Below are 18,895 nucleotides of genomic sequence, written 5' to 3' on the forward strand. Positions count from 1 at the left end.
GCTGATATGGAACGTTTTAGCAGGAGGCAGTATTTCAGCAACATGGTGGAGCAGTATGTGAGCACACCCCTACACGTACTGAATGACGGCTGTGCCCCCTTAAACTTCTGGGTCTCCAAATTGGGCACATGGCCTGAGCTTGCCCTTTACGCCTTGGAGGTGCTGGCCTGCCCTGCGGCCAGTGTATTGTCTGAACGTGTATTTAGCACGGCAGGGGGCGTTATCACAGACAAGCGCAGCCGCCTGTCCAGATCCAACGCGGACAAGCTCACGTTCATTAAAATGAACCAGGCATGGATCCCAGAAAAGTTGTCCGTACCTTGTGCAGAATAGACACCGGGCCGGCCTTACCCATCCATTTTTTTTTCTGAGCTTTCTAGGGTTGCCATCTCATCGCTTTCAAAGCAAAAACATATTAATTACACAGGTTCTCTGGCTGATTAAGGTGCTGTTAATGAAACTCACTTGGTGCCTTATCGAGTCTATCGACATTAAATTAGCCCCAGAACCTGTGTAACTCTGTGTTCAGGTTTAAAGGGATGAGGTAGCAACCCTAGATCTGTCTAACTATTTTGGGGTTTACCCTAATTTAAAAAATAAATCAATTAAAAACCAAAACCTGCTGTGTTGGCTACCTCCTCCTCCTCCTACACCGCCGCTTCCACCTTCAGTCACATTCTTAGGCTTGCGCACTGCAACTGCTTTCTTTAAGTCCCACCAGAGGTTCTCAATCGGATTTAAGTCTGGTGACTGCGATGGCCACTCCAAAATGTTCCAGCCTTTAATCAGCAACCATGCTCTAGTGGAGTTGGAGGTATGCTTGGGATCATTGTCCTGTTGAAAGGTCCAACGTCTCCCAAGCCTCAGGTTTGTGTCGGACTGCATCACATTGTCATCCAATATCTCCTTGGTACTGAAGAGAATTCATGATACCTTGCACACGCTGAAGCTTCCCTGTACCTGCAGAAGCAAAACAGCCCCAAAGCATGATTGACCCCCCGCAATGCTTCACAGTAGGCAAGGTGTTCTTTTCATCATAGGCCTTGTTCTTCCTCCTCCAAACATAGCGTTGATCCATGGGCCCACACAGTTGTAATTTTGATTCATAAGTCCACACAACACAATCCCAAAACGTGTGTGGTTTGCCCACATGACTTTCGGCATACTGCAGTCGACTCTTCTTATTCTTTGGAGACAGCAAGGGGGTGCGCCTGGGAGTTCTGGCATGGAGGCCTTCATTACGCAGTGTGCGCCGTATTGTCTGAGCAGAAACTTCAGTACCCACATCTGACAAATATTTTCTCAGTTCCTCAGCAGTCACACAGGGACTTTTCTCCACTCTACGCTTCAGGTAGCGCACAGCAGTCAAAGTCAGCATCTTCTTTCTGCCACGACCAGGTAGCATTTCAACAGTGCCCATTGCCTTGAATTTTGCATTTACTACTGTATTACAAAACCAATTGATATCATTTTAGTTGCATATGGCTCTTTATGAAGTCCTTGTAGGATTTCATTCTGAATACAATTACAAATGTACACTAAATTCCCTAAAACCCTTTACAGCATTGGGGGGTTGAATAATTTTGAACAAAACTGTATGGACCTCGTCCTCCAAGGTCAAAATCATTATATATTTTTTTTTTTTAGGTTATTTTGAGTTATTTCCCTATCCACATTTATTTCCAGAGTACTTGCCATGCTCTTCCCGACATTTTGCTGCCATTTGCAGCCCTCCAGCACTTTCCCTTAGTTTTTTAGAGACATTTTTGTAGTCAAAAGTCCGGGTCCCCATTGACTTCAATGGGGTTCGGGTTCGGGTCAAAGTCCGGGTTCGGGTTCGGTCCCGAACCCAAACCTTTTTTTCAAAGTCCGGGTTCGGGTCCGAACCCGAACATCCAGGTGTCCGCTCAACTCTACATAGGATGCATTAAGGTGGAAAAACACAAACCTTTACAACCCCTTTAAGCCTTTCTGGACTGTCTTTACCATATTCCACCAAGCCGTCTTTTATATAATCCCACAAATCCCTGAAATTGCTCTTTTATATAACCTGCCAGGGTCTATTTCTCACATTAAGAAGGAACTCTTCCATTTCTTTTACTAGAAGCCCATGCAATGATTCTGTGCCACTGGAATCCTACTGTATAGCCATCTATTGCTGAGTGAACTAGGAAAATGTGCCATATTATTTGAATACAAAAATGTGACTGCACAATTAAATGATTGGGACTCATTACCAGACTTGGAGTTCTTGGCTCCTATATATGAACTTGGATAATTTTAAATAATACTATAACTAGGCCCTCAGGCTAGTTGATAGTACCTTCTATTTTAGCTTTCCTTCCTCAGTTGTATGCGCAGTATGCTATGCTACCTTTATTTGCTTAATCTCTATGCTCTTGCCTTTCTCTCTCTTCTTTTTCTGACTCTTTCTCCATTGATATTACTTATTCCAGGTCATCTAAGACAATGTTACTGTTTATATTTTAAAATGTATCATGAACTGCATGTCTCATCTCTTCTGGCTTCATCTGTGCATGGTGCACCCATGGTTCCTGGAGTTGATCTGTTTTTGATCTGTTCTTGACCTGTCTTATATGATGCCCTGTCTCTTTTACCTGTGACCATGTGATTTACCTGGATATTTGTTTTATTTATATATTTTTTAACAATATTTATTTGGGCACATCACTACATACTCTTTAGATTATTCCCCGGCACAGTACCTCTTACACCATACGCATCTAACCAAAACGAAATACTATAAGTCCCTGGCCTTGCATATGGTTAATGTGTCGAGACTATGCATTCCGGTACACTGGTGATCCACACACACTCTGACAATTGGGGAATGGTTCCTGAGAACCTCCATAATAGAAGAAATGGAAGAGCTAGTTCACATCTCTTAAGAGCGTATTCAAAAATTTACGAACACGTGGGCATGCTGGACTCACTTTAAATCAACCCAGCTGTAGGTAGTAAGAAAAAATGAATCAAAGCGGTAAGGCTACACTGGAGAATTAATACTAGTTCTGATAATTCATATGCCCCCCCCCCTCAGTTCTATTATGTATCCCCCCCTCTTTTTTTTCTCTCTTTCTCTTCTAATCTCTTTCTACTTTTTTCTTTCTTTCTTTCTCTTTCTTTCTCTTTCTTTTCTTTCTTTCTTTCTTTCTTTCTTTCTTTCTTTCTTTCTTTCTTTCTTTCTTTCTTTCTTTCTTTCTTTCTTTCTTTCTTTCTTTCTTTCTTTCTTTCTTTCTTTCTCTCTTTCTCTCTTTCTCTCTCTCTCTTTCTCTCTCTCTCTTTCTATTTCTTTCTTTTTTTTAATTATCATCTGCGGTTCTCCTGCTACACACCACCAGTCCCAGACTGTGGGATTGGAATATTTGCAGGCTTGTTAACCATTTAGGACTTACGTTATGTTATTATGCCTTGGAATTTCACATAAACATTTGTTGCTGTGTTCTCAATGTATGCACTGTTCTATGTAATTTCAATAAAACTATTTATGGAATATATATATATATATATATATATATATATATATATATACTATAAAAAAGATACAATTTTACATCTTATGTTTTAGAAATTTCTATACTTCTTTGAAGATTGGTTTACAAACCGAGACAAATATATTCTATAAAGCAAAACACCAACTGACTCATGCATTTTGTCAATGGCAAAATTTTGCCCAATTCCCCTGATTTTTGCTGCAATTTAGAAGGATTGAAACTCTCAGGTTTGCTGATCCCTATTGATAATCTGTCCTGGATGCAGGAGAATGGCAAAACAATCAGGCTACAAAGCTTTGGGATGGATTCACACCTTTGCATTTCTAGAACACTTGTTTTACTGCACCCATGAATTATGGGGGATGCATCGTCCACAATGGGCCTTCTTTTTTAATCCAACACAATACACAGATATAACCCATCTGTGGGTTGCGATGCTCTGTAAACTAATAAAAAAGGTGCAGCTGCGTTTAAGGACCATTGTTGTATTTCAGGTCAAAATGAATGGACTGGTAAGTTTGAAATTGTATTTTGGGTAGAGTAGATGTATGGTTTCCATACCTTGTGGAAGCTTCCTTTCCCCTTAGTGGATCTAGTCCCACAGAAAATTGTCTTTATTAAAATGATTGGACTGACATATTGCTACAACCTGTTAATGTGCGTAGCCAAGATACTGCAAAGGTATAAATCCAGCTTTAGTTTACCTTTATGTAATCTTGACACTACCTTTGTTATATGACAGATTTTTCAATGTCTTTTATCAATGCTAATCTAAATCTGTAGATAGAATGGCATCACAGCCTGGCACTCAGCCTGATACTTCTGCTCTGACAATAAATAAGAAATTATGTAGGTAAGGTTGCACTAGTATACTGTCCAAGTGTGGAGAATCAGATTATTACACATACCCATCAGTGACTGGCTGTTCTTTACGCTTTTCCTTTTATTTGATTTATAGCTCAATCACAATTTTAGAATCCTTCTTTGTGTAGACAGTACTGTGTTGATTATTTTCTTTTGAAACATTCTAAATTTATTTCAAAATGAATCTTCAACTTCTTCAGTATATCTACATGGCCTTCTGTGCAGAAGCCTTAAATATGCAATAAATTAAAGTATCAGGAGGCTGGGGTAAACGCAAAGCTGGCTCCATTTCCTCATATTACTGTGTAATATTCTGCTTATCTGCTAACGTTTGTTTTGCTGCATCTAGTAAATGTGCTTTCTTTGTGAGAACTCAGCATGTATGAGAAGATAATACAGCAATCAATGTGTTCCAAAGATGAAGAGAACATTAATATTTACAGCATGGAATGTAGGGTGAAAACTAAAAAACAACAATATGGGCAAGACAACACAGTATATAGAACTATTTTGCCACATAATTTAAAATAAAATATACTGTATATATATATATATATATATATATATATATATATATATATATATATATATATATATATATATATATACATATATATATATATATATATATATATATATATATATATATATATATATATGTAGTACTACCCCCGGAGGAGCTGCTGGTTTGTTTTGGGTGGCGCACTTACCTCGTAGCTCTCTGAATTCTTAGGGGTGTATGGTGCATATAGCAGTAGTAAAGAAATGTCCACGACAGGTGTCTTTTGCTGTGCTCTTTATTACCCAGCCGGGTAAAAACAATAAAACTTGTGGTGAAGAAGGTAGAGTTGAAAGGAGAAGAAGAACGGCAAATTCAGGCGTAGCAATAGGGAAACAGTCCTGCTCCCACGTGTAACACTTCTCGCGCCACTCCTGCCTGAGTGGGAATAGCGTACCCGGATAGGCCTCTATCACTGACCTGGCAGCCAGAGTATCGCTTGTAGACATGTGCATTTCGTTTTGTTACGAATTCGAACAAATTTTTCATTATTCGGAAATTCGTGCATCCGAATTTCCGAATTACAAAATTAACGAATTTAAACAAATTTGAAAAAAACGCAAACGAAATTCAAATCGAATTCGAAAACAAATTTGAATCGAATTTGAAAAAATAGAAAGCGATTTTCTATTCTGTTCTATTGTTTTTCTATGCTTTTCTTTTCTATTATTTTTTATTCTATTCTAATCTTTTCTATTGGAATTCGATTTCATTCTATACGAAAGTCCAATTTCAGAAGATGTTTTATATATATATATATATATATATATATATATATATATATAAAGATATATAAAATATTTTTTTCTGTTCTGTGCTATTGTTTTTTTATACTATTCTTTTCTAGTATTCAATTCTATTTTAATCTTTTCTATTCAAATTCGATTTCATTCTATACGAATTTTGAATTTCAGGAAGTGGTTATATATAGTTTCGTTTAAATGTGGTAGCATTATTTCGAATTTGATAATTTTTTTTTAATTCGGTAGATTTGTTTTCGAATGCGTTAGAATTATTTCGAATACGAAATGAATCCCGAAAATGAATGTAATGAATCCAACGAACTTAACTAAACAAATTTAATTACATAACGAATTACGAATTACGAATTACGTGTCCGGATACCTCGATCCCCGGTGGATTGTCGAGACCCTATTGGCCCTATTGGCCTAAAGGTGGATGCCGCACTTGAAGAAGAAAACCCAGAAGTAATGGCGTCTGCCCCATAAATACCCTCCCCCAGCTTGCACAGCGAGGCTCAACCCTCCTAATTGGCTGCTGGGGAAGAGCACCCAAACCTTGACTCCACTGCTGCCATCTACAGCCCTGGGGTTGGAAGAACACCCCAGCACAACAGAGTGAGCCCACAGCACAGCCACGCTGAGACAGAGACCCAATTTGAACATATTAGCCAGATCAGAGTTTAACTAACAATCTGATCTCCCTCTAAATTTAAATAGCACCGGTACTTTGAAGTAACCAGGCGCTATATATATACACATATATGTATATATATATATATATATATATATATATATATATACATACACATACGCACCCTTTATTATGCAGCTCTGTGATTACAATATAAAACATAAACAATGGTTATGAAGTATATGAAATAAGCAAACAACACTACACTGGCAACTGTGCAATTCCCTTCTATATGCAGGGCCGCCATTAGGGGGGTACAGGCACTACACCTGTAAGGGGCCCGGATGGTAACCCCCTTTTTTATATATATATATATATATATATATATATATATATATATATATATATATATAATGTTTTTATTATTAAAGGGCCCAGTGGTCCCCCGGATGGCAACCCCCCCTTTTGTTTTTATAAAAAAAATATGTATATACCCAGATGTCCCCAGGTAGAACCTCCTCCACTCCATTTGAGGTGGAAGCACCCCCCACCCCCGGTTCTCTGCTCCAGGGGGCCCATGCCTGAAGCTGTGTAAGGGGCCCCATAATTCCTGACTATATGATACCTAAAAACCTCACCTTTTAGCCCCAGAAAGAGTCTGCTTCCCCCACCCGCGGAACTCTTACTCTTGGCCAAATTTTTGGTATGCAAAGGATTTTGGGAGGTTAACCAGAGCCTGTCACTATCATAGGTAATTTTTTAAATAAAGCAGGAAAGAAATTCAGAAACGTAGTAAAACAAATGTTATTTCTTGTCAGAGATAGAATTGGGTTGGGTTTGTCACTTTTGTTAATTTCTGAACATTTAGACTCCCCTTGTTCTTGCCCCCCTGATGATGGACCTGCAATCCATTGCCTCGGACATAAAAAAAATGCCTTAACATTAGCAGTCACAGACTTGAAGGAGGAAATCTGGGGAGTTGCTGACCACTTGTCAAAAGTAGAGCAGACTACTAGCTATACCACTAACCTGAGGAACATGTAGTGACAAAGCACACAAATTACTTTATCAACATGAATCGCAAGCTGGAAGATCTTTACAATTGAGGCTGATGGTGCAATCTAAGGATCAGAGAGATTTTGGAATCGATGAAGCTTGATCAAATACCCTTAGTGCTACAAACCCTCTTTAACAATATACTGGAATGTCCTCAGGGGCTCTCCTGTCAACTTTGAGCGTTCACACACAGGGGTTGATTTTTTTTAATTGGAGCGTGCAAAAATTGTCGCAGCTGTGCATGGTAGCCAATCAGCTTCCAAGTTCAGCTTGTTTAATTAACCTTTGACAAAAATCGTTGGAAGCTGGTTGGTTTTCTATGCAGAGCTGCACCAGATTTTGCACTCTCCAGTTTTAATAAATCCATCCCACAGTGTTATGGCCACACTGAATGGAATCAGACATTAAATGATGGATTTACTAAAGGCAAATAGACTGTGAACATTGCAAAACGCAGTTGCACTTTGCAAGAACAACTGCTCCAGAGCTTAGTAAATGAACAAAAGTTCAGCTGACTTCCATCATCCAAGCATGCGCAATTAAAAATGCTGTTTTTTTTATTTTCCTTACACGTGAGTGGGTATTCTTTGCATGTGAAGCTTTACCTCATTTACTAAACTCTGGAGCAACTGCACTTTCAGAGTGCAATTGCACTTTGCAAAGTCTGCAGTCTATTTGCCTTTAGTAAATCAACCCCTATGTGTTACTTTCTGGACTTTTGCCTAAGAGAGGAAATAGCACCACAAACGAGAGCGCAGGAAGCCTATACATTTAATGGATCTGATGTTAAGGAGTTCCAGGACCTCTTCCCCATAACTTTACCGAACTGCAGAGCAGTGGAGAAGATTTACTAAAACTGGTGCATGCAGAATCTGGTGCAACTGTGCATACTAACCAATTAGCTTCCAGGTTTTATTGTCAAAGCCTAATTGAACAAGCTGAAGTTAGAAGCTGATTATTTACTACGCACAGCTGCACCAGATTCTGTGTGCACCAGTTTTAGTACATCTCCCCCATTGTGTCCATTGCTGGCAGTGCTATGGGAGTACAACATATCTTATCAATGGAGATTTCTATTTGGCCTAATTGCAACTACCATGATCATTTCAAGTGAAAATAAAAGAAAATCACAAATTTTCGGTTGTCAGCAGAAACGTAATGGGGGGAAACTTTCTAATGGGCACACTAATTCTGATGACCTGGGGGTCCCCAACAGATTCTCTTAATTTGTAGGGATTTCCTCTCACTTCCTGTTTTGGCTATGGAACAGGAAGTGAGGGGAAATCTCCCCAATGTGACACAGATGGCCAAAAAAATTGATAGGGGTTATGACCCTGCCTTACTCTATCCAAAACGGCAAAAAGATTTTTGCCTATAGTTTTACTTTAAAGTTTGCATCAAAAGTACCTGTTGGACCATCATCCTATCTTGACTTTGTTGTTTTAAGAACAAGACTGTAGATCTAAAATCTGGAAGATTAATCAAGCCCTTTTGAATGTCCCTTGTAATCTACCAAAAGTGTGTGGGCATGCTGGCACAATTTTCAATCATCCTCTGAGCAAAGGGATATCACGTCAACTGTTCACTGAAACAATAAGAACTCCTTTGGTGAGTATCTCTGTAGAGGTGATGTTATGCTGTGGGATATAGTAATTGACAGCAACTCCTTCTTTTCAGGGAGATTTGAGACTATGGATACCTTTCCTATCCTATTGCTTCTTTCTTGTCTCCCTCTTTACCTTTCTCTCTCCCACCCCCCTTTTCCCCCCCTTTCTCCCTTTTCCATATCTCCCCTTCCTCCTCTTTTTTTCTTTTTTTTAATGGTTTAGGTCAGGGTTTCTCAACTATGGTTCCTCCAAAGGTTGCTAGGGGTTCACTGAGCAAGGAGCAATTTCTGCTTCTCTAATCAGTTTACACTGACACCATTGATCTTTTTAGCTATCTGTAAGGAGTTAAAAGGGGCATTCTTCCTACTGACCATCACACTAATGTATCATGAGTTGTAGCAATAGTCATTTTTAGCAGGGGTTCCCTGTGACCGGAAAGTCATTTCAAGGGTTCCTTTGTGTTGAAAAGTTTGAGAAAGGCTGGTTTAGGCAATTCTACCTATGAGAGACATAGGTAGGGGCAGGGGCGTTGTTAGGGGTGGGCTGGGGAGGCTGGAGCCCCGAATGGGTCTGTAAAAAGCCCCGAGTCTCGGCCATTAGGGATGTCACACATAGCCCCGAGTCCCGCCGAGCAGGGAACATTTTATTTACATCTTACGGCACTTGACTTGGCTCCTGCGCTGTTATCTGTTTTTTTTTCAGCCCTTCCGCCTGGTTGGCTGGTGGAACTGTCTGTCTCCCTCGATGTAGGAGTGGCAGGGAACACCAGCCAACCAGGCGGAAGGGCTGAAAAAAACAGAATAACGTCGCAGGAGCCCAAGTGAAGTAGGCAGCGATTGGCGGGCGGTGGAGTGGGAGGCGCTGTGCCTCTGTGGTGCGCTGATTGGCCGTATGGGATATGATGCCCATCATGCCATGACGTGTACACGACACGTGTTTACAGCGCGGCGGCGGCGCCAAGTTTGATTTTCTCCATCTGGAGAATCCAGGCAGCAAGCCAAGGTAAGCAAAAAACACTCTCTCCTGTACCGCAGGGGAGAGAGACAGTGAGCAGTGACAAGTAGAGAGCTGCTAAAGTAAGTAAACCAGCAGGTGATTGCCCTCTGTTCAGCGCTGCTCACTGTCTCTCTCCATCTGCATGGTTAATGTAGGAAAGGGCAGAGCTGGGAGGGGGTGTCTGTGTAAATCTAAAGGGGTCTAGTGGTGCAGAGTGTTGCTGTTTAATGTAAAAGGTGTCCAGAGGTGCAGTGCTGTGTAATGTAAAAGGAGTCCAGAGTGCTGTGTAATGTAAAAGGTGTCCAGAGGTGCAGTGCTGTGTAATGTAAAAAGGGTCCAGAGTGCTGTGTAATGTAAAAGGGGTCCAGAGTGCTGTGTAATGTAAAAGGGGTCCAGAGTGCTGTGTAATGTAAAAGGGGTCCAGAGTGCTGTGTAATGTAAAAGGGGTCCAGAGTGCTGTGTAATGTAAAAGGGGTCCAGAGATGCGGTGCTGTGTAATGTAAAAGGGGTCCAGAGGTGCGAGGCTCTGTGTAATGTAAAAGGGGTCCAGAGATGCAGTGCTGTGTAATGTAAAAGGGGTCCAGAGGTGCGGGGGGCTGTGTAATGTAAAAGGGGTCCAGAGGTGCAGTGCTGTGTAATGTAAAAGGGGTCCAGCGTCGGCAGTAAAGCGTCGCTATTTTAGCAGCATTTTACTGTCGTTTTTGCGGCACTATGCGGCGCTGTGTGTGCATGCTGTGGGGGGGGGTGGCAAAAGTAGTGTAGTCAGGCCAGTGTAGTGTAGTCAGGTCAGTGTGGTGAGGTCTGTGTATGCAATGCAGGTCAGGTTAGTGTAGTCGGTGTAGTGTAGTCAGGTCAGTGTGGTCAGGTCAGTGAGGTCAGGTCAGTGTAGTGTATGCAGGTCAGTGTAGTGTATGCAGGTCAGTGAGGTCAGGTCAGTGTAGTCAGGTCAGTGTAGTGTATGCAGGTCAGGTCAGTGAGGTCAGGTCAGTGTATGCAATGCAGGTCAGGTCAGTGTATGTTGGTCAGGACAGGTCAGTGTATGTTGGTCAGGACAGGTCAGTGTATGTTGGTCAGGACAGGTCAGTGTATGTTGGACAGGTCAGTGTTAGACAGGACAGGTCAGTGTTAGTGTTGGACAGGACAGGTGTTGGACAGGACAGGTCAGTGTATGTTGGTCAGGACAGGTCAGTGTATGTTGGTCAGGACAGTGTTAGTGTAGGACAGGACAGGTCAGTGTTAGTGTAAGACAGGACAGGTCAGTGTTAGTGTAGGACAGGTCAGTGTTAGTGTAGGACAGGACAGGTCAGTGTATGTAGGACAGGACAGGTCAGTGTATGTAGGACAGGACAGGTCAGTGTATGTTGGTCAGGACAGGTCAGTGTATGTTGGTCAGGACAGGTCAGTGTATGTTGGTCAGGACAGGTCAGTGTATGTTGGTCAGGACAGGTCAGTATATGTTGGACAGGTCAGTGTTAGTGTTGGACAGGACAGGTCAGTGTTAGTGTTGGACAGGACAGGTCAGTGTATGTAGGACAGGTCAGTGTATGTAGGACAGGTCAGTGTATGTAGGACAGGACAGTGTATGTAGGACAGGACAGTGTATGTTGGTCAGGGCAGGTCAGTGTATGTTGGTCAGGACAGGTCAGTGTATGTTGGACAGGTCAGGCCAGTGTATGTGGGACAGGTCAGGCCAGTGTATGTGGGACAGGTCAGGCCAGTGTATGTGGGACAGGTCTGGCCAGTGTATGTGGGACAGGTCAGGCCAGTGTATGTAGGACAGGTCAGGCCAGTGTATGTAGGACAGGTCAGGCCAGTGTATGTAGGACAGGTCAGGTCAGTGTCAGTAGGACTGGTCAGTGGTGTATGTAGGTCATGTGTCAGAAACAACCCTGAAAGACATGCTAATGTGCCTAAGAGCTTCCTTACATGCTGATCTCATGGAGTGTGTAACTGACATACATACACACACACACACACGCGCGCGCGCGCGTAGGTCAGGTCAGGTGAGTCGCACCGCGCGCCGCCCCCACCCCCCCCCGGTTCCAGCTTCGGGCTGAAGCCCCTGGTCTTTTTGCTACCTAGCAACGCCCCTGGGTAGGGGTCATCACCGTTACCTCTGCAGAGTTGTTTTGTGAACATTTTCCTAGAATTATATTATTATATTTTATAATAGACCAACGTTAGATGTTTTGTTTCACTTTGTCCAAGTGGTCTAGCAGCTACAGGCTTCTAAGGTACATTTATAATCCCACAGGGATGGGGAACATTTATCACATTTGCGATTCTCATGTTGTTTTTCTCTGATTAACATTTATATAATATCTTATTATGAAGCTTTTTTCTACATAGCTGATGCTCTATGTGCTCACTTGAATCACAGTTTTTAGTTTTGTGCTACGTAAGCTACCTGTAAATCTGTGAGCATTGTAAAATCCCTATAACATTTTTTGTGAAACAAAAAAACATATTTAGAGATTTGTTTTGATCCAAAGAGAGAGAATATGAGATTTTTTTAAAACAAATTATTTCCGGGTGGCATTAGTAGCATGATGGCACCATAGTAAAGCTTCATGTGCAGCAGGGGTCTGAGAAATATAGGTAATCATTTATTTTAATAGATATTCTCATGCATGGCTTAGCATGGCACTTCAAGGGCTGAAGTCAGAGACAATTTTTCTTTTGAAACCATTATCATTTTTGTCAGGAAAATAGAAGTTCAGAAAACAGAAAAAATATATATATATTTTTAAATATGATAATATATCTATGTTAGTACCACAATAGTAAAATATCATCAAGAGCACAATTAACAGAGATAAGGGCACAAGGTGTATGTGTTAGCATCATAGCAAAGTATTCTCAAGGGCAGGAGTCATAAAAATAATGTTTTGTTAAAAAAAAGCAAAGATGATATTGTTGCTTTTACTTCAAAGAAACTGAGCTGATCATTTCAGTCACACACTTAAAATTATACTCGTTCTTGTCTTGCAGCATTAGGGCCGGTTCACACTACTGCGACTTCAAAATCGCGCGATTTTACCATGATTTCGCGGCCACATATTTGCCGCGATACACGGCCTCGATTTCAGGGAATCAAAGTCTATAGAGCTGAATTTGCATCGCACATGGATCTAACTCGCACGAGACCCTTTTTTAAAGCGGGGGGGTCCGCGGGTTTTCATATTTTTTTATGGCTTCTGCCGCTCTTACCTTGTGAAGGTAATCGCTCATCTGTCCCAGTCTTTTAGCCCGCTGCATTGTAAATCGCCATAAAAGAATATCTTTTAAAATTCCAAGATGGACGTTTCCATCTTTACTGTGGGCACTGTGAAGCTCAGCTCCTTGTCCTTCCGGAATGCGGTGAATGCTGACGTCCCAGCATTCACCGCTCTATCCTGCGCATGTGCAGTGTTGACGGCGAGCGTCGCCGTCAACACTGCACTGTTGCCATCACAACGGCCGGCGTAGTCACGTGACCCGCGAGATATCGCGGTATTTCAGCACAGCGTATCTCCTGGGATTCTCAGGACTCACTCCCAGGAGAAATAGCGCTGGTCTGGGGAATTTGGAATCCACGCCCACTCCCGCAGGGAAAAGTGAGTGACAGCTCACAAAAGGCCCGAGTACAAAGGTAAGGAGGCCGATAAAAAAAAACAAAAAAAAAAACGGATACATTGCTAACAATGGCTGGTGGTTTTAGACAGCCAAACTTATAATTTATGGTGAACCCCTGCTTTAATGCAGCTTAGAATTCCAACGCATTGATGTGAATGGCACTCATGGAAAACGATGTTAGTAAAATGACTTGCAAATTTGAGCAATCGCAACAGATCAAATTTGCAATAGAATTCGCAGCAGTGTGAACTGGCCCTTAATGTCAACGCTTTCTGTTATTTAGACTCCATGCACACTGGCTTAAAAAATGTTGCTTCTACAGGAGTTTTGTGTTCTGCCTGTAGGTAGTTCATACACAATAGGATGATAAGAGGCATATTTTGAGCCCAACGTTTAGAGGCAGGAAAAAAACCTTCTGGTTTGCGTTTCTGATTGGAGGTTACTGGCAGAAAAAATGTAAAACTCTCCTAAACTCGTCTTAACTTTGTACAAAAAATGCTCTATATGAAAACAAACTCTTATGCCGCGTACACACCATCACTTTATGTGATGAAAAAAAACGACATTTTTAAAAACGTCAATTTAAATGACCGTGTGGGGGGGAAAACGTTGTTTTATGTCTTGTGAAAAACGACAAAAAATAATTGAAGCATGCTTCAATTTTATGTGTCGTTTTTCAAAACGTCGTTTTTTGTTTCACAAAAATTGACCATGTGTAGCAAAAAACAACGTTTAAAACAACGTTTTTAAACCCGCGCATGCCCAGAAGCTAGTTATGAAGCGAGCTTTAATGGAAAAAGTGGTGAACGTAACCTCGCTTTGCTAGAGCATTGTGAAAAAACGATGGTGTGTAGGCAACGTCGTTTTTGAAAATTGAAGTTTCAAAAACGTTGTTTTTTACTTTACAGAAAATGTTGTTTTTTTCCATCACATAAAGTGATGGTGTGTACGCGGCATTAGGCCTCGTACACACGATAGGTTAACCAGAGGACAACGGTCTGAAGGACCGTTTTCATCGGTCAAAACCGATCGTGTGTGGGCCCAATAGGTTATTTAACCATTGGTTAAAAAAAGCAAACTTGCTTTAAAATTTAACAGATGGATTGATAACCGATAGGTCAAAACCGATCGTTAGTATGCAAAACCATTGGTTAAAAACCTGCGCATGCTTAGACTAAATTAGGGGACGGGAGCGGTCGTTATTGTAAAACTACCATTCATAATGGAGTAAGCACATTCATCACTCTGTAACAGACAGAAAAGCGCGAATCGTCTTTTACTAACACGGAATCAGCAAAAGCAGCGCCAAGGGCTTTGGCCTTCCCCTTTATAGCGCTGTTGTACGTGGTTTACGTGTCCGTGTTCTGACACGATCGGTTATTTAACCGATGGTGTGTAGGCGCGACGGACCATCAGTCAGCTTCATAGGTTAACCTAAGACAACTGTCCTTCAGACCGTTCTCATCGGTTTGACCGATCGTGTGTACGCGGCATAAGAGAACAAACGTTTTTTTAAGCCCAGTGTGCATGCAGCCTTAAAGAGACCCATCACCTAAATGTTCATTTAAAAAAAAATTATGCGATTACCGTATATACTTGAGTATAAGCCAATTTTTTCAGCACATTTTTGGTGCTGAAAATGCCCCCCTCGGCTTATACTCGAGTCACCTTTTTTCACCTGATCTCCTGGACTTTGGGGACCCGGTACCGGCTAGCCGGCACACATATAGCCCCACTCTTCCTCTACAAGTGTGCAAAGTTTGTTGTCCAGGGGACCTACGGCCGGGGAGCACTGATTTTTCAAAGTCGGTCACCCCTTCCATAGACTCCCATGTTAAACAGTAATTTCTCTGGTAACTTTGGGGACCCAGTACCGGCCGGCCGTAGGTCCCCTGGACCCAAAACTTGGCACACATGTAGCCCCAGGTCTCCTCTACAAGTGTGCAGTTTTCTGTCTGGGAGACCTACGGCCAGGGTGCACCGATTTTTCAAAGCCGGGCACACCTTCTATATACTCCCATGTTAAACGTAAATCTAGTCATGGACACTGTGAGGCATGGGCACAGTGAGGCATGGACACAGTGAGGCATTGACACAGTGAGGCATGGGCACAGTGAGGCATGGGCACAGTGAGGCATGGACACAGTGAGGCATGGACACAGTGAGGCATGCACATGGACACAGTGAGGCAAAGTGAGGCACAGTGAGGCACGCAGATGGACACCCTAAGCTTATACTCGAGTCAATACGTTTTCCCATTTTTTTGTGGTAAAATTAGGTGCCTCGTCTTATATTCGGGTCGGCATTGTTGTCTAATTAAATTATGCACACAGTAACGATCAGTAATACAGCGAGTACAAAGCCATAAAACAAGAATCGAAAATTTTACATTTGAGTGCAGTCATTTACTCGCATGCACGTGTTTACTCATCTATAAGAATGTTTACGCAAGTATAATTGAGTATATAACGACACTGGCAATTTTATTTGGCTATACGCTTAAGCACCTTTACTCGCCTATACTCAACATTACTCAGGTCTTTACACACAGTTAAAAATTGCATACTTCCTGGCATTGAGTTACTGTGTGCAAATGATTAAAGTAAAGTAAAGTAAATGATTACCCCTGTGTGCAAGAGGCCTAAAGCCCTGTACACATGGCCCAGAATCTCGTCAGGAAAAAACATTGTTTTTCCCAACAAGATTCTTGGCAAGAATCTCTTGCCGGCCGAGTATACAGACACTCCATTCAAAAAAAACGCCAGTCTTTTGAATGGAACTAACATGGTGACGTCATCGACTACGACGAGCATGCACTCATCACATTCGATGCCATCGCCCCAATCTTGCTACACCCTACCTATGCCTAGGAAGCTACCGTGCATGCGTCAAAGTCATTTCGAGCATGCGCGGGTTTCCACGGCGACAGGTAAGTATACACACTCTCTGGTTTCCGCATCAGGAAAACACTGCAGAGAATCACGACGAGAAAATAGAGAGCAGGTCTCTATTTTTCTTGTCGAGATTTTAGGCAGTTTTCTTGACGAGAAACCTGAAAGCCTCGTACACACGCACGGTTTACTCTGCAAAAAACGTGCGTGTGAACGAGGCTTTAAAGTCTCTCTTGTGTAGACATCCAAAATCCCTGAGACCGCTGCTGGACACCACCATTTGAGATTAGCAGTTCCAGGAGACTGAGAGCTGACATTGTATAGTATTTCCCTTCAATGCTAGCCCAGCAGTTAAATAAAAGGTTATGTACAAAGGAAGATGTAGAGGAGCTGGGCAGGTACAAAGAGTAATTAGACACTCCCAGAAGAGTAGAGGGCTATAATAAACAAAAAGGGAGGGGCCTGTGATGGGAAATTGACTCTTCCTGGAGAAGTCAAAAATTTGAGCAAGTTCAAAGGCACATTGCAAGTGAAAGAAAAAACACTTTATGACTCTACCAGTGATTTTCTAAGTTGGTCACAGGGTCTCTTTAAAGGTAATGGAGGCGGCATTGCTCATACTGTAATCCTCCCAATTGACACATCTGTGCAATCAAAAAAAAAAAAAAAAAAATATATATATATATATATATATATATATATACATATACAGTGAAACCTCGGATTACGAGCATAATCCATTCCAGGAGAATGCTCGTAATCCAAAGTGCTCGTATATCAAAGCGAGTTTCCCCATTGAAGTCAATGGAAACTAAAATAATTTGTTCCGCATTGACTTTAATGGTATGCAATACCGCATGTGGTCAGAGGTGGGGGGTGCCGGAGAGCCTCGGAAACAGCCGGAAAGGCCAGGGGACAGCTCAGCTGACCTCGGCAAATTTCGGAAAGGCTCTGGAACAGAGTATTTCCGAGTCTTTACCAGCATTTTCGAACGGCGCTGAATGTCTACGCTTGGCTCCGCTCGGTTTCGGCACCCCCCCACCTTAGGCCAAACGCAGTACTGCACACCGCTTTGGCCTGAATCCTGCTTGTTTTGCGAGACAACACTCGCAAACCGAGTTAGGATTTTTCAAATACAGTGCTGCGCGTTACTTGCAATCCGAGGTTCCACTGTATATATATATATATATATATTCCCTGGCCACGTTATTAGGTACACCTTGCTAGTACCAGGTTGGACCCCTTTTTGCCTTCAGAACTGCCATAATTCTTTGTGGCATAGATTCAGCAAGGTGAGGTGTTGGAAACATTCCTCAGAGGTTTTAGTCCATAGCGACATGATAGCATCATGAAGTTGCTACAGATTTGTCGGCTGCACATCCATGATGCAAATCTCCCATTCCATCACATCCAAAAGGTGCTCTATTGGACTGAGATCTGGTAACTGTGGAGGCCATTGAAGTACAGTGAACTCATCATCATGTTCAAGAAACCAATTTGAGATGATTTGGGCATTCTGACATGATGCATTATCATGCTGAAAATGGCCATCAGAAGATGGCTGATTAGCAATTTGATTTGTGTTACCAAGCAATTGAACAGGAGTACCTAATAAAGTGGCTGGTGAGTGTATGTATATATATATATATAAATATATATATATATATAATATTTATATTGATAAACAGTGTGGCCCGGATTCACAAAGGAGTTACGACGGCGTATCTCCAGATACGCCGTTGTAACTCTGAATGTGAGGCGTCGCATCTCCGCGCCTGATTCATAGAATCAGATACGCCTCACAGTTGCCTAGATATGAGTGGCGTAAGTCTCCTACGGTGTCGTATCTTAGGGTGCATATTTACGCTGGCCGCTAGGGGCGATTCCGTATATTTCCGCGTAGAATATGCAAATTAGCTAGATACGCCGATTCACGAACGTACGTGCGCCCGGCGTATCAAGATACGTCGTTTCTGTAAGGCGTCGGACCGGCGTAAAGTTATCCCTCATAAAGCAGGGGTAAGTCATGTTAGGTATGGACATCGGAAACGTACGAACAGCGTCGTATTTTATGTAGTTTGCGTAAGTCGTCCGTGAATGGGGCTGGGCGTAGGTTACGTGCACGTCGCCTAAGCATTGAGCGGACGTAATTTACTTTGAAAATTCGGCGTGATACTGAGCATGCGCGCACATGCGCCGTTCGTTTGGCCATGCATCTACATGGGGTCACGCTTAATTTAAATACAACACGCCCATGACCTGACTACTTTGAATTACGCGCGCTTACGCCAGAGCATTTACGCTACGTCGCCATAACTTAGGATGCAAGTGCTTTGTGAATACAGCACTTGCCTCTCTAAGTTGCGGCGGCGTAGCGTAAAGAAGATACGCCACGCCCGCACAAAGTTACGCTGCCCT

Source organism: Rana temporaria, chromosome 3 (genome assembly GCF_905171775.1).
Source record: "Rana temporaria chromosome 3, aRanTem1.1, whole genome shotgun sequence".
NCBI lineage: Eukaryota > Metazoa > Chordata > Amphibia > Anura > Ranidae > Rana > Rana temporaria.